Raw genomic sequence first — 16,394 nt, forward strand, 5'->3', positions numbered from 1 at the left:
AGTGGAGTGGGCTGTGGGGGAGAGGGCCGGCCCAATCGGGAGAGAGGAAAGTGGAGCAGACCGGGCTGCTGGGTTGGGCTGCCTTCCTTTCTTTCTTCTCCTTTCCTTTTTCTTTTCTACACTCAAACTATTCAAACCATTCTATTTGAATTCAAATAAATTTGAATTCAAACCCTATACACTCAACACAAATAAACAATGCTCCAGCATGAATGCACAAACAAGTTGATCCTATAATAAATTTTATTTTCTTGTGTCATAGAATTACTTTAAATGCAAGATAAAATTAGAGAAAGCCCTGGAAATTTTATTTGAGCCAAAATAAATTCATTAAAATTTGGGAAAATTACATTAGGGTGTTACAAAACCTTAGCGGATTGTCATAAGTTAGAGAATCTTTGTAAAGACCTCGTAGTGAATTCCTACCACTCACCTTGGAAGTGTTTAAGGGCCTTGCAAACCCGGGCGTCAAGGGAAACATGAATTGTGGGTAAAGTGTACAACCTCTGCAGAGTGAAAACTTATATATCAGCCGTGCTCACGGTTTAGAGCGGCTTGGACACTCACATGATAATTAAACTTAGAGATGATCTAAATGGATGGTTCTTGTTTATTTATTTATTGGTTGTGGATTGATTTACCTCAGATAGTTTGTTTAAAGGGCTGGTATATACTTACACATAGCTAATGCTTGCTTAATTAAAACTTGACCAACTAAAAATGCTTATCATAGTAAAACCATGTCAACTTTTTCTTGATCATAGCCTTGCATGTCATATAATTTACTCCACTTGCTGAGTAACAACTATAAGTGTACTCACACTTGCTTTATTAAAAATAATGCTGCTCAGAACAAAATAATTGTCCGGTGTTCCCCGAAGATTTTGAAGAATACTACGCGTATGTCTCCCAGTCATCTGCCTGTGAAGTTGAAGTCTGCTACTATTTATCGACGTTTATTTATTCAGTTAAGATTAAGACTGTCGGTCATGTAATAAATTACTATTATACTCTATTTCGTTAATGCATTGTTTCGGATATTCGCTTGTGACTTCTACTATATGTGTGGAACAGGCGCACATATGGGATGCATTCGGTTACCTTTTCTAAACCGGGTGTGACAGTTATGATATCCACTATCATTATATGAAATTTAACTTAAAAAACTTTACTGAGAGATAAAATTGGACTAATTGACGTAGTTGTAGGACTAAGTTGAAACCAGAAATCATTTAGAGAGTTATCCATACTTTGCCATATTTGAATGGAATAATTTGTCTCTTTCCTCTTCGATACAATAGAGCAATTCAAAAACATATGAACTAAATGGTTTAGCTAGAAAATATGAACTATTCGATAAACCATGACAATATTTTAGTGTGACAATTGACAACCTCCTCATGATGTTGCTGCATCAATGTTCTCATCTGTGCAATATAGTTTTAGCAATTTTTATAATACCTAATTACTTGGTGTTGAAGATCAAAATTGACATGGGTGAAGAAACAAACCTAAATGGGTTATAGAACCGGCTAGACCGATTTAAGTGAGTTTGTTAAAATGCAGATTTGATTTCAACATTGCATAGCTCTTGTTGAGATGATCAAAATGCATATCTAGAACTTCTGATTTGGAATTTGAAAGAGAGAATTATGGTCTTAGAATGATTATACCTAAGGAAAGATGTTCGACCAGTTTCGCAAACTGATCAGATCGGTTTTGATCTAAGTAGTCCAAGTTGGAGTTGTATTTTGATGTTGAATTTGTAACGGATTTAATTTCTAAGGGACACGACTTCGCTACCCTATATATATATGAAGGGTCACGATTGATTGAGGTCAACCCAAGCGAATCAAATACAAGTACCTTTATTTTTATCTCCAAGTTTATCTTTTTTTCAAACCTTAATTACTGTTTGTTGGCACTCCTTAGCCTATACGAACTAATCCGCAAGTGCAAGGATACCGATATAGCTTTCACCAGGGAGTTTACCTGAGATATCGAATCTAAGGAATGATAAGCGCAACCAGACCTAGAACTAGTTCAACTGACCCACCAAGGGAAGAGAGGTAGGGGGTAGAGGGTATAACGTCGACTAGCCAAATAGTTACCCAGAAGACTTGCTACTAAACTAACTTGATCTCCTTCGGCGGCCTCAGAGAAGGACTCAGAAAGGGGTGAGAAGGGAGTCCAATGACAGTCGGCTACTATTGCTATGAAAGCACCTAAACATGGTGGACTACGAAGGTCGTTTAGGGCTGAGGGTGGCCTCGGGTGGAGCTTCGCCTTGGGGCCTTGCATCGTGCCGGTTGCAAGATGGCCGAGTGGATTGTTGCACTTCTTGTTCGATGTTGCCACGCGTGGACTGCTGGCCCTGGGGACTGCCATGGCCGACTGGATTGTCCTGGTTGCACTGGCGATTGTATCTGGGGCGTCCTCCAGGGGTGCGACTAATATGCGCAGAGTCACCATGGTGCTCAGATCTCGAGAGCATGTTTCGTGTTGAGGACATTGGATGTTGCCCATCGAGTTGCACGAGCGTGTGCTGGGTTACATACTGCAGACTTTGTATCTGGGGGTTTGGTGGTAGTTGTTGAGCTAGGAGCGCTGCTTCTGCAATGGCACCAATCGGTGTGCGATACTCCCGATCTGCGGCTGCTGCGAAAGCATTGTTGAGGTTCCTTTGGTGCATTAGGTTGCGTGCACGGTTTTCCGTGTTCTGCCTGCGCTGGGCGCGCTTAGCGTTCTTCAACTGTCGGATCCTTATGTGCTCCTCGTTCTCGTCCTGGGGGGCGTCCGCCGTACGCTCGTCGCCAGACACGTTCATGAGTAGTTCACCGTCGTACTCCGAACCTGGCTCGTTGTCGTTCGCATTGCGAAGGGAAGCAATGTAGACTTGATGATCCGACGAGTTCTTAGCCGTATGGCTATACTCGACTAGCTCTGTGCTACCCTTTCCCTCTTCCGAGATGGGAGAGAGAGGTTTGCCCTCCTGGAAGGGCAGTTCCTGCGTGAAGGCCACATGGCGAGAGTCGTATTCGAGTAGTTCAGAGGGCTCTAAGCCCTTCCAGTACACAAAACGGCCTTGCGGCATAGATGTTATGGTCAAACTCAAGTGACTACACGAAAAGGATTTAGGGTGGTCATCAAGTTGCAAGTGGTTGTCAAGAATAGGAGCCTCCCGACAAGCGGTGGCTCCCTCGTCCTCGAGTCCTCCTCAGCTCTGACTTGAAGGTGTAGCACTAGTCGACGAGTACTCTTCGTTTGAGTCCGAGTAGTTGTCGAAGATGGGGGCCCCCGAAAGGCGGTGGCTCCCACGTCCTCGAGCTTGAGCAGACGATCCAGGTTGTCCTCCAAGTTGGAGAGGGACTCGGACTATTTTGTCTCCTCAGATTGGTTTGGATCCGATCCGAGTAGTCCTGGTGTAACGCAAGTAGAAGTCGCGTCGAAAACAAACATCCTCTCAATCTCCCCGATGAGATCGGGGAGCAGCAAATCATCAAGGCTATTGATGAACTTGTCGAGGTTGCTGCATCGAGTTGCTGCAAAGGCCTCCGGCTTCCTGGATTTGTCTTGGTGGGTGTTGAAGCCACCTAAGCCATTGGCGATGTAGATCCCGGAGCTGAAGATGAAAGTTGTGCCCTCATCAGGCACGGTGCTGGTGAAGCTGAAAGATGCCATCGAGTTCTCCAGTGGATGCTCGATGAACACCCCTAAATGGTGCACCGACTGTTGGTGTTTTACCGCCACGCCCATTGAGGGATGCCCCCGAAGTGGTGAGTTTGTAGGTAGGGTGTCGTCGAGATTAGGAACTCAAAGGTGGAAGGAACACAAAGTTTAGATAGGTTTGGGCCACCGAGAGTGTAATACCCTACGTCCTGTGTGGTTTGTATTGCCTTAGGCAGTGATCGGGTGATCTGTTGTTTGGAGGGGGTCCCTGCCCACCCTTATATAGTTTGGGGGGACAAGGTTACATGGAAGTCCTAGTCGGATACGAGCACAGGACTCCTACCCGAGTGGTTTTGGGGTAGTTTCCTTCTGTTCCGACTAGTTTTACTACTGTATGAATAGTTCTACTATGCTACGAGTAGTTACAACTGGTGTAGGGCATGGGCCATGTCCCATCCCTTATCTTGTAAGATGTAGGCCATGTGAGCAGTCCCATGGGCCCGGGTCTGACAGTCCTACCGTGTACAAAAGTAAAGAGCACACGCAAATAAGTAGAACTTGCTACTTACACCGTTAAGGGATCCCGAAGATCAAAGAAAGTAAATAAACATGTAATGGAAGTAAGCAGAAAGACTAGCGAGATACCGACGAGAGATGAGGAATTTCACTTCAAAGATGCTTCATTCCTCCGAGGCTACAAATTTTGAGGTGAGCCGAAGAACTCGGGTCACCTCCAGACTCTCACCTTGCACTCTCCCTATTCTACTCTAAGGATGAACTATCTTTGCTTGAGACTCTTCTTCTCTCCAAATGGTGTCTGTTGAAGTGGAGTTTAGGGCAGGTATTTGTAGCCTTCTTGGACGGTTGCGTAGCTTGTAAGCAGGTGTGGCGGTTAAGGTATCTGCTAGCCGAAGGAGGACGTGTGGCGTGCAGGTAGGAGGCCGTTCGGTCTGGCTGGCCTTGACTAAGCCGGTCAGCTTGGTCCAGGCGTGTATAAGCCCTCCATTCCATCGTCTCTCGCATCAATGGGTGGGATTTGCCGAGGATGATGGTTTGGAGCTTCAAGTTTCGTGGAGTCGCTGCATGTGGGGCCAAGGATTCAAGGCACATGCCTTTCGAACGTTGGATTCATCGCCTTAATGATCGTTGGTCAGGATCACTTCTAGGTGTGTTTCTTTGCATGTAGGTGAAAGCTGGGCCATGTTGGCCACAGTGCCAAGCCGGCTGGCCTAGGATTTCTCCCATCTCGGCCAAATTTTTTTACTATGAGCTCCTAAAATCAAATATTCACCAAAACTTGTAGAACTCATTAGTTTAAATCAACTTTGCTTAGTGTAGGTCTTGTAAACATGAATTTGGCAGTCCTTAAGTGCAAAATCCAACCGCCAACTATACCCGGAAATAAAGAAGAACTACCTTACTTACTCACATATTTGTATCACTAACCTAGATGTATTGTTTATCAAGCCATTTCAGGAGTGCAAGTCCAAAATAAGATGAGAACACGCAGAGGACACATAAGAAGTACACAGAAGATCCCGTCCTACATCACACATACAAGGAAGGGCCCACTTGGCAGGGCAAACCATACGTATTAAGGCGGCAACCACCAAGAATCAAGGTATGGACCCACTTGCCAGCCTTCCACGCGAATGCAGTGCTGAGGGGGCCCCACCAGGGGCCAGCCGACCCAGGGGTTCGGCCAAACCTAGCCAGGAACCCGCCCCCCTCAGCCTTGACGAGACGACTCCCACCGCCCTCCTACGTTGGTTCCTCTATGTTTCCATGTAAAGCTTGGCCGGGAACCGCCCTTGGAAGACTATAAAAAGAGTAGGAGCACGCCCTTATTCCATACACCACACTTTAAGCCTCTCTCCCTCTCTCTAATTGTGACTTGTACTCCTTAGGCTAGTGGAGCTAGGCTAGTTATCTCTCTTAGCGAATACAAGTTGTCCTCAGGGTCGTTGAGTAACCTTTAGCCCTTGGTATGGCTTTGTATCCAACTTGTCAGTACTCTACTCGTAATATAGAGTTTACTCATGGTTATCTGGCTATCTTGATAGTATGTTATACCATGTCTTATGCTCCCTCAAGTTATATAACCATATTTAGCTTAGCTTTAAGCTCAACATGGGTTTGGTGTGCTTTCGGGCTTGCTTTAGTTCTATGCCTATCCATCATCATGGTGGGGGTTCTGGAGGGGCTAGAGTAGTGATCTTGTGCACGGGCGTGGTGCCTAGGGCATGAAGGATCCATCGAATATGACTGCATCCCATGGTCTGTTGGGGTAGGTGGCATGTGGTGACAACCTTGTGCGTCCCTTGTAGTCCCGCATGTTCGGATGTGGTGTAGGAGTTTAAAGTGCTATTCCAGGTTGCAGTCAGACCAGTACTGGGTAGTCTCACCATAATGTTGAATGCTTAATGCTAATCCTAACCATGTGTTGTATAACCCTTGCTAACTTGAGTAGATATCACTAGGACAACCTTGTATGCCTATGCTCCAACCAACCTATAGTTTATTTGTTATTCTTTATTCATGAGATTAGCTTGTGTGTGTCGCATTACCCTTATACTTCATTTATCATAACTTACCCTTGTATGAAATATAGTTTATAGCTTAAGCATCTTGTCCTGATTATGTACCCAGTAAACTCTTTTACAACATGCCACCTTTTGGGAAAATATAAATAACGATACCGGAATACTCTTTGGGTGAAATGCTACAACGGTATATCCGTGCGCTTGCAGATTTATTCTGTAAACATTAAGACATACCAGCATGGCATTTCTTGGTGCCGTCACCATGGACTAACATTCCTATTGAAGATGCTAAGAAATGCCAATAAGCATTTCTGGTGTCGTTGCCAAGGATGGCACCGTGTAAAAGATTTACTAGCACATAGTCATGACTAAACGTTTAAGAAATAGCTATTGCTTATGCAGGCTAATGTTGCTTTTGTTTTCTCTTGACAGGGTAGTGTATGACTGGTTTCTTCTTGCCGACAAACTTCATTGAAAATTCAGAGAAGCTCGTGAGAAGGGTCTGACCTCGCACCGTCCCTCCTCAAGTTGTTCTCTCGACAAGCAAACCAGTCATCCAAGCACCATCTGCGCTTGAGCCTACAGCCAAAAAGACTCTTCGTGATTTCTCCGTCCCTTCCGCCACCAATGTGGCTACTGGACCCAATGTTGCTGTGGGGGACTGTTATCGCCATAATTTAGACAGGCCGGAAGTGGGCCGTGGAGCAAGGTGGATTTGAAGGATAATTATAACGGGCTTGAATCGGACCCTGTGCAGATGTTTTGGGCCCAGGGAGGCCGTGTATCTAGGTAGGTATGCTTAAACAGTTTAGATAGAGATAGTTAAGATTTGTATCGTGTTTGGTTAGGGTTGGTTAAGAAAGGAAAGTCTACGGACTGTAAATATGTATCATGGGTAAACAATAACAGAATCAATCATTCATCAACAACTCTTGGCGCATCGCCTCCCCTATTCTAGGGTTTCTCGGGTAAGTGCCGTGCAGCCCCGGTCACGTCCTGCGTGATCGGGGCAGCATTATCCTTACTTGTTTACATTTGTGTTTCTTGTTCTAAAGCATTGTTGATGGCGAGTAGCACTAGTTATCTCAACGAGTGTAGAACAATGATTAGTCTTTTCTAGGTTTTAATTATGTTCTGTTCGTTATCTATAAGCGTTTAGCTGTTATCGTACCCAAGTTTGGGTTGGGTACGAGGGTAGCATCTTGCTCTGTTCTTATTTAGTAGATCCAATATATCATGGTTAGTCTTTGATCATCAGAGATTTAGTTTAATATCTGCATAATTAGGCCCTACAAAAAAGTTGAAAGTTCCGGCAGTATGATTGGTATCTTGTAATAGCTTAGAGAGGGATTGTTCCGGGAATCGGCTTTCGGGTTGGTTGTTAGGCCTCTGTTTAGGTTGTTGCGTTGCTGCCCTTTTGTATTTGTTAGGCTCAATTACGTGTAGGATGTTCCGATTACGCAGTGAGAGCTTTAACCGTCGTAGATTGGATTAGCTTAATGTTTATAGAGTGGAGTTTGTACTGTTATCGGATATATTTGCCTTATTCATAGATCCGTGTGGTAGAACCAACCTGAATTACACCAGTTCAAGTACTCAAGTCCTCTCTCAAGGGCTCCATCGTACTTCAAACATTGTAATCCCTTGGCCTGTCGGGTAACATCCCGATAAACCACCGAATGCAGGATCAAACAAGGTACCTCGCACGAAGGCGAGTCCAGAGATACAAATACCATTACATTTTTACATCACAGGCAGATACAATACATGAGTATTTTAAAAGCAACATCAGTTACCAACTGATGGTAATTATTACAAAACCGTTTAAAGTTTCCAGTTTTGCAGCGGAGTTTAGGCACGGGCACTATACACGTCGTCAGTTCAGATATCATGCTAGCCCTGGCATGATATCACTCGGAGGGGTCTGTGTTGGTCGGGGGCGGGTCCCATTCCACGGACCAACCTTCAGGTAGAGGGTAGGGCCAAGGTACAGGTAGAGCTGAGATGTCGGGGAGATTACCTGAACAAAAGTTATAAGGTAAGGCTGAGTATTCTAATACTCAGCAAGGCTTACCCGCTCATGGTATACATAGCCATGTAACTAGACTTATGAAGGCTTTTCAGGTTTTGGGTAGGGTTTTTAGCTGAAAAGCAACAAAGAGTAGGTCCTTAATTTTTTTACTTTTAGCTTTCAAATTCTATGTGATTACCCATTCTAGATAAGCACCTATAGCTATTCAAGCATGGTAGAATCTTTGGTCAAACATCATCTTTGACAACCATATAATTGCTCTTGTTACTCTATGTGGTAAAGGGATCAAGCAGTCTCAATCTCCGCGAGAAACGGACGATTCCTGAATCGAATTTCAGCCTTGCAAGGTAAACCTAACTCACACGCTTGGAACATCCAGAGATTGTTCCGAAGCAACCGTTTGCCTTTTATTCCGACTCGTGGATCAGATCCACCACAAGCGACTGCAGGACCATACGCACATTGAAGCGTCCCCCCATCAGGGAAGACTTAAAAGTGTTGCTTTATCAGTCCCAGGAGGCTGATAACACTTTTATTACATCAGATGGTACATCACCGTACTACTCTACGCGGTAATGGGCAGTGAAGCGCCACTATCGCGAGGATTACAACCAGAACCCACACAACTACACTAGCTACGAACAAAGGATCATCAGAGTCTTGCGCCATGCGGAATCCAACGGTGGCCTCAACCACAGGCAAGACTGGGTGCAGGACGAAACCCTACTCGTTGTCTTCGGGGACGTAGTCTGGGTCTTCCACTGTAAAAGTAAGAATGGGGTGAGTACAGACATACTCAGCAAGTCCAATCACACCCACGGAGGGGTATAACAGAAGTTAATGCACAGGACAATCCAAGGATAAGGTTATGGTTCATTTGCGGAAAACTCGGTTATATGCAAGGGTTCATTTTGAAAACATTTTCAAAGCAAGTTTTCCAATACCAAGGAGCACACGATGTTGATCCACACAGGATCTAAGTTTTAAACTGCTACCGGACTCCCCGTCCGCCGTAGCACACGGCACATCTGCCGGACACTTTCCAAACAACTCACACCAGCCCAATCATTCCCAAGAGAAACACTAGTTATGTGACCACACCATAACTTGCCCAATACCGTGGGCACGGCTATTCGAATAGATTTTCAACTCTGCAGAGGTGTGCAACTTTACCCACAGGTGGGGTACCACAGCACGAACACCTTAGTGCCGGTGCAGATCCCATCGAAGCCCTTACCCACCTTAGCTAGACCTGACTAGCCATCACGGGATCCACCAAGGGGTCATTCGACCTATCTCCGAGGTTTAACCGGGGCATAAGTCACACAGAGCTTATCCCTTCTCCTTGATCACCCGTTGCTCTCAGCTCTCCTGATGGCTATCAGGCCAACTAGTGGGATTTATGCTAAGCCGTTGCCCATACAACGGTCAAGTGGTTCGCACGACAAGAAGCTAGGTGAGATGTCACATCAACTCGGTCCTTAGGGGTGACAAGATGGATATCTCCCTTCCTCGCTCAACCACACAGGTACGAGCACACCAACGGCAATTCACACAGAAATGCCATCCATCCCGTCTAACTCACTTTTCAAACCACATTTTATCCTTTCCCACACACACACATTTTCTTTATAAAATCAGGTGGTCAAAGTATGGTTGTCTCAAGTAAGGGTGGCTATCCTACCATGTTTTCAACACGCAAAACCATGCAATTTTATAAAACAGGCCACTGGGTTGTGTTTATAAAAGCTAGGACAGAAACATGCATCAAAGGGCGGGATTGAACTTGCCATCGTCAAATCCTTGCGGGAGGTCCCGATCGAAGCACTGTCCCTCGGGTTCGGGGTCGCAGAACTGGTCCTCAATTGCTTGGTCGCAGTCGGGAACTCCTTCGTTCACTCCGTGTCCTACGACGCAAACAAACAGACATGCAATCAAGCGAAAGAACTAAAAGCTTTTATCGTCGGGCTTGAATCGGAAATAATGTAGTTACGGAGTTAGGGGTGACATCTTTGGGTGGTTTCTTAATGGCATGGCTAAAACTATACTAGAAGCGGGGTGGTAAAGTTTCGGGTCAATCGGAGGTCGTTTCGCACATAAAATGACGCGCTAAAGGTGGTTTCAGGGCTTAAACGGGGGTCCAGGGTCTTGTTCGTAATTATCTAAAGGGGGTAAGGGCTTATTCGTTAATCCTAGAAATACCCTGTGCGTGCTAAAAAGTATCAAATATATCTTGGTTTATGTATCGAGGGGTTCGATTTGAGATTACTGAAAGCGTAGGGTTTCTTTTGCAAAAGAAGTAGATAGCGGGGTTTCTTTTGGAGGAAAACAGAAAAGGGGAGGGGCTATGGGCAAAAACGCCCCTTTCTTCCTCCTTCCTCCCGCACAGAGCAGAGAAGGGGAAGGTGGGGCGCCGGCGCCCAGCCACATCCGGCGGCCTAGGGCTCGGGCGGCTCGGGGTTGAGGGGGAAAAGGGGAAGGGAGGCGCGGGGGTCCCATCCGCGTCCTTACCTCGGGCCGAGGTGGAGCGAGGAGGCGGGGCGACGGAGGGAAGCGGGCGGCGGCTGTGCGGGGCGCGGCGGCGGCGCTGGGCTCGGGAAGGCGGCGGGCTGGGCGTGTGGTGGCGATTGTGGGGATGCCGGGGTACTCCTCGGCCCTACTTATAGGCGCTCGAGGCAGTGGAGGGGGGCGGGGCCGAGCGGTGACCGGCCACCGAGCTGGCGGACGCCATTAATGGCGTTCGGCCGCTCGCGGCTGTCGTGGTGCGGCGGTGGCGAGGGTGCCGAGGCATCGTACGCGGGTGCTGTGTCGGCACAGGGGTGGAGAGGCGACGGCGCGTGCGGCGGGGCGAAGTGCCAGCGGCGGGCGGCGCGCGCGTGCGCGCGGGCGGCGCGGCGTGGCGTGGGCCAGGGGGGCGCGGGCATGGCGCGGCGCACGGCGCAGCGCACGGCCACGCGCTGCGCGTGCGCGCGTCGTGGCGTGGCCGGGGGAAGGCGGCGTGGCTCGGGGAGCTCGGGGGCAGGGGAAGGGAAGGAAAACAGGAAAGAAGGAAGGAGAAAAGGAAAGGGAGGGAAAGAAGAGAAAGGGAAAAGAAAGAAAAAGGGAAGGAAAGGAAAAAGAAAAGGAAGAAGAGAAAAGAAATAGGGAGAAGAAGAGAAAGGAAAAGGGGGAGGGAGGAGTGCCGGCGCCGGTCGCGGCGGTGACCGCGGCCGGTCGGCCATGCGCGGGGAAGTGCGTAGCGCGAGGAGAACAGCGAGGGGAAAAAAGAAAACGCGTCAGCGCCAATCGCGTCGGCGGCCGCGACCGATCAGCCACGCGCGCGCGGGATTCGCGCGCTGCGCGAGATGGGACTTGCGCCGGCACAGATTGCGGAAAGCGGTCGCGCGCGGTCGTCGTGACGCGGTGGCGAGGGTTGGGGCGGTGCGCGCGGGCGTTGTGCGGCACAGGGTGGAGAACGTAATTGGCTCGCGTAGGCTGTCAAGATGGCGGGGAAAGGTAGAGGGTTAGAGCTAGGGTTCAGTGGCGAATAAGTTTTGATCGGAATGCTTTAACGCATGTTGGTAAATTTTCAGGGCGTCACACACATCCAATGTGCAGGACGTACGTCTGTAGAGCGACTACACGACCGTACTCCTGGTTGCCCTGCAACACGTATTCCCACACGTCGAATCAAGTAACAGGAAAAATCAAAATACGAGTGGTGAGAGGTATGTCCACTCGGGCCGATTGGTTACTAGGCTTACCGCTTACCATATTTCGCGATATGTGGCTAGTACTTTCGAACGCTTAACCACCGCTACCACACACTGTGACCTTATCAAATTCAACAACACAGACGGGGTATCATCTCAACCATGATACCTCACATAAATCCCATCCGTCATCCTTATAGTGATTATAGGAATGTAAACATCACAACTCCTATATCGCGCGAGTGACAGGAAATCACCCGACTTTTACCGGTCCTATTAGCAGAGCGGCTATTCAGACTCAAGAGCTAGTATTCAATGCATTGGTTCCTAGGAAAATGCAATTAGGGTATCTCATACAATTCCTATGAACTTAATGCATAGATAGATATAAATAACATAGGTTGCAGTGTAAATGAAGTAGGGGTTATGTCCGGGGCTTGCCTTCTTGCGTAGGGTTGGGGACAGTAGAGTCAAAGTTTTCCAAACTTTGGTTCGGAGCTTCAGTTAGACCTTCGATGGCGTTCTCGGGGTATTCAGGAACTTTTACGGCTTGATCCGAGATCAGCTCGTAGTCACCGTCGGCGAGAGTAGTCGAGTCTACATGATATGCAAAGATATAAATTAAGGGATGCATACTCTTTTATTTTATTTCACGATAAAGTTGCAATCCAATAATTTAATTTATGTAAACTCATGAAGCAAGGGGGTTTAGTTTTAAGTTACCACTTATATTTAAGTTAGGGTCAAAGTATAGGAATTACTGAAAACAAAAATTAAAAACCCTTGAATTCAAATTTCAAATTTAAATGCAAAAGTTAGGTAAATTGACTTATAAAGTCTTGAAATTTTTAATTATAAACTAATTACCAACATATTAGATTATGATAAAAAGATCTAATTAATTAAGCCTTAAGAGACATGCTTAACTAATTTCACATTATTTCAAGTTTGAATTGCTCAAATCCAAAAGAACTTAAACTACAAAACAGTCTTAAGTTTGAAACTTTTACACAAGTTTATACATAATATATAGAAATTACATACCAAAAATCATAAGTAATAAAGCTAGTATGTAGAAGTTATGCACATTAAACCCTTTTATCTTAAGTTTAAAATAGATTCAAAAGTATTTAGTTTCAAACCAAACTTCATAAATAAAAGTTGTAGGGCTTGAAATCTAGTTTCCAACAAAATTGGTTTGACAATTTTGGAATTTCCTACAATTTTCTATCGATTTTACAAGCTAACTGCATGGCTCACATGAAATAATAGAGATGTTTACACAGAGGTCCCTAGTGGCACTCTTTCACAGAGTCTTCGGCCTTGCAATTTGCCCCCTGGACTTTTGCACCTTCTAACCCGAGGTCCTTGGCCAGAGGTGAAGGGGGGGCAGGGGTTGGGCGGCCATGTCCGGCGAGGAAGGTCACCGGCGGTGAGGTCTGAGGGGAGGGAGAAGTACCACGAGGTCCTTGCGCACCTTTGGCTGCACGGGATCGGGAGAGGGCGACTTATTGTGGCAGTACGGCAGAGACCGGCGGCCGGCGGTGGGGGGAAAACGTCGGGGACCGTGCTCCGTTGCCCTTGGGTGGCGAAGAAGTGGTCGGAAAGCTTCCTGGCGGTGTGAGGAGGCTCGGTGCGGGGTCAATTGGAATCGGGGAAGACCGGAGAGGGGTGTCCCACGGCGAGGCCGAAGGCGGCGGCGGCGGCGCTCGTCGGTAGCAGGGCTCCGGTTGCAATTGGAGGGCAATAGGGGGTCGGTGAGCACGAGCAGGGAACGGGGAAGCTCGCAAGGGGGTTGATGGGGGCGAGAGGCGCTTGGTAGCCGCTGCCCACGGCGAGCAGGCGTTGCCGGAATGGAAGAAGAGGGGCGGCAGTGGGGTTTGGGTCTGGTGTTCGAAATTTGGCAAAGGAACCGGAGGAACGGGATGTAGGGGCTCGTGTAGTGCTGGTGCGCGCAAGAGGTAGAGTTCTGGGGCTCCGCTGTGGGCTCTCCACGGCAACGGTGAGGTGGCGGCCGAGCAGAGCTCCGGCATCCGTGGCGCGCGCAAACGGGGACAGCGGGGAGGGAAATAGAGCCGGGCTCAAGGAGAGGATGACACGTGGAAGGAGGAGAAGCAGGAGGTGGACGGCGGCGGCCTGCACGGTGGCGGCCGGGGGAAGCTGCACCGGCGGCAGAAGGAAGCAGAGCAGAGGAGGCACAGAAACAGAAGGGGTTCAGAGGAAGAAGAAGAAAGGGAAAAGGTCTGGAGGACTAGTTTGAAATTTTCAGAAAGTTCAAGGGCCTCTAGGTAAACTAAAAATTCTCACTGATATAGAGATCAAATGAAGGAATGCCCAAAACAAAAGTTGTAGAGTTTTTCAAACTCTACAATATTGTTTTAGGGCTCAAGTTCAAAAACTCAAAGTTTGCAGCTTTACATGTTGAATTTTGAACAAAGGTGGAATTTGAATTACCTTTGTCCTTACCAAAGGGGATTTGATCAAATTTTTGATATATTTGCAAATGTTCATGGAATGTCATGATGACTTGTACTCTTACATGTTAGCCCTCAAATAAACATGAAAATTACTTTTACACATCAACTATTTTACATAAAAGACCCTATGGTTTTTGTTTTATTTGCATTTAGGTCCCTGTTCTTACTTAAAGGCTTAATTCCTTAGATTTTAATCTACCTTTTACACTTTCTTTCTCATAGTAATATAAATTTGACACCTAATATTATATTTCTCCTAGGTTTTAATGCTATCTGCCATTTCACTCAATTTACACTCAAGGACCTATATTTTATAGGAATTACAAATATACCCCTAGTCTTTTGTACTACCCACATTTACCATAGCAAGCCTACCTATATCACACTAAAACCTAGTGTCTATGTCTCTAATTACCTGAATGTCACAATCCGATCCGGTATTGAACACAATCGGCTCTTTACAGCCGATACCGGGAAGCATCCGATGAGCCGATTACGGTTCGGACTAATGTTTACATGTGTCTGTGCACGCAGGAAACTAATACATAACACCTTTCTGATCAGGTACAGGGTCAGGTAGCATGCCTAGCGACTCCAAGCCAGGGCGTGTGCCGGATCTCAGGCCGTTGACCGAGGGACCGGGGCCCACCAGCAGTCCCGGGAGCCTCCCATCTCCTCGTGTTGCCTGTTGCTGCTCGCCGGCGGGATTTGATCAGCAACACATTCTGGCACGCCTAGTGGGACCATCATCGCCATCTTCGTCATCTTCATCGACTTCATCATCTTCTTCGACTCCATCAGTTGCTGTTAACTGGATGGCAAGGGATGAACCGATCACCCACGAGGAGCTGTCTGCCGAGCATAAGCAGAGATGTGATGAGATTAAGGCTCAATTCGAAGCCGACCTCATCGGCTCTTTCGAGAGGACTCGCCACCACGGCGTCAGGTGGAAGGAGTTTTCACCTGAAGGTGCCCTTGATGGCGTGGATCTGTCCATCCCAACTGAGGACCGTACCAGAGCTCTACAGCAAGAAGTAAACTACGCGGTGGCTCACTCGTTGCACCGACATTCTAAGAGCTTGGTTAACGCTTTCGAGCGTGTTGCCCTGCGTGTGGTCCAAGAAATTATGAAGCATTAGCATTCTCCAACGATACCTACCTTGGGGAGTCATAAAGGGGAATTACCATTTCAAACTAGACTACCACTGCCTTATGCGCTTGCAGCTGCGGAATCGCATGGTTCTCTGGCTTATGTGGTTTATAAGGTGGGAGGTGATCCCGTGGATCACCAGTTCTTCAGCGAGCCACCCAGGGAGATCCGGCATGGCTACATGTGTGCTTATATACCAGATAACAGTAATTCGGTACATTCAGCACAGAAGGCAGCTGGAGGAGTTTCTGGAGTGGATGCAGACAAGCAAGTGGGCTAGCAGCCTATGCCACCGGGCCGAGTCATGATAGTGCGCACTCAGCCCCAGGATCACAGACGGCGGAGCAGATCAGTGCCATTCTGAGAGATCAGTTTGGCATCTTACCAAAGTGGAGAGCGATCAGCTATACTAAGCCATATCCAAGTGATTACGATCTAATTCCCTTGCCGCCTAAGTATCGGCTTCCTGAGTTTACCAAATTCAGTGGAGCAGAAGGTTCTAGCTCTATCGAGCACGTGAGCCGATACTTGGCGCAACTAGGGATGATCTCAGTATCGGAGCTGCGACATTCAGGTACTTAGTGTTGTCACACATAAATTTTAGTATGATGTTGTGTGCAAAATGTGGTGAAAGTGTGTTTAAGAATTTAAATGCTAAGAAAAAGGGGTGGTTTTATATAATTACAAATTAATAAAGGTCCTTTAGTGTTAAATAGATGAGAATGGGAAGTGGAATTCAAATACATAAAGGTTGTTTTGGTAAAAGTCAAAAACTTGTGTTTAAATTGCAAATATAGGTGAAACTACACATAGGATGTATATATAGTGTAG

Source organism: Panicum hallii, chromosome 8, assembly GCF_002211085.1.
Source record: "Panicum hallii strain FIL2 chromosome 8, PHallii_v3.1, whole genome shotgun sequence".
Taxonomy (NCBI): Eukaryota; Viridiplantae; Streptophyta; class Magnoliopsida; order Poales; family Poaceae; genus Panicum; species Panicum hallii.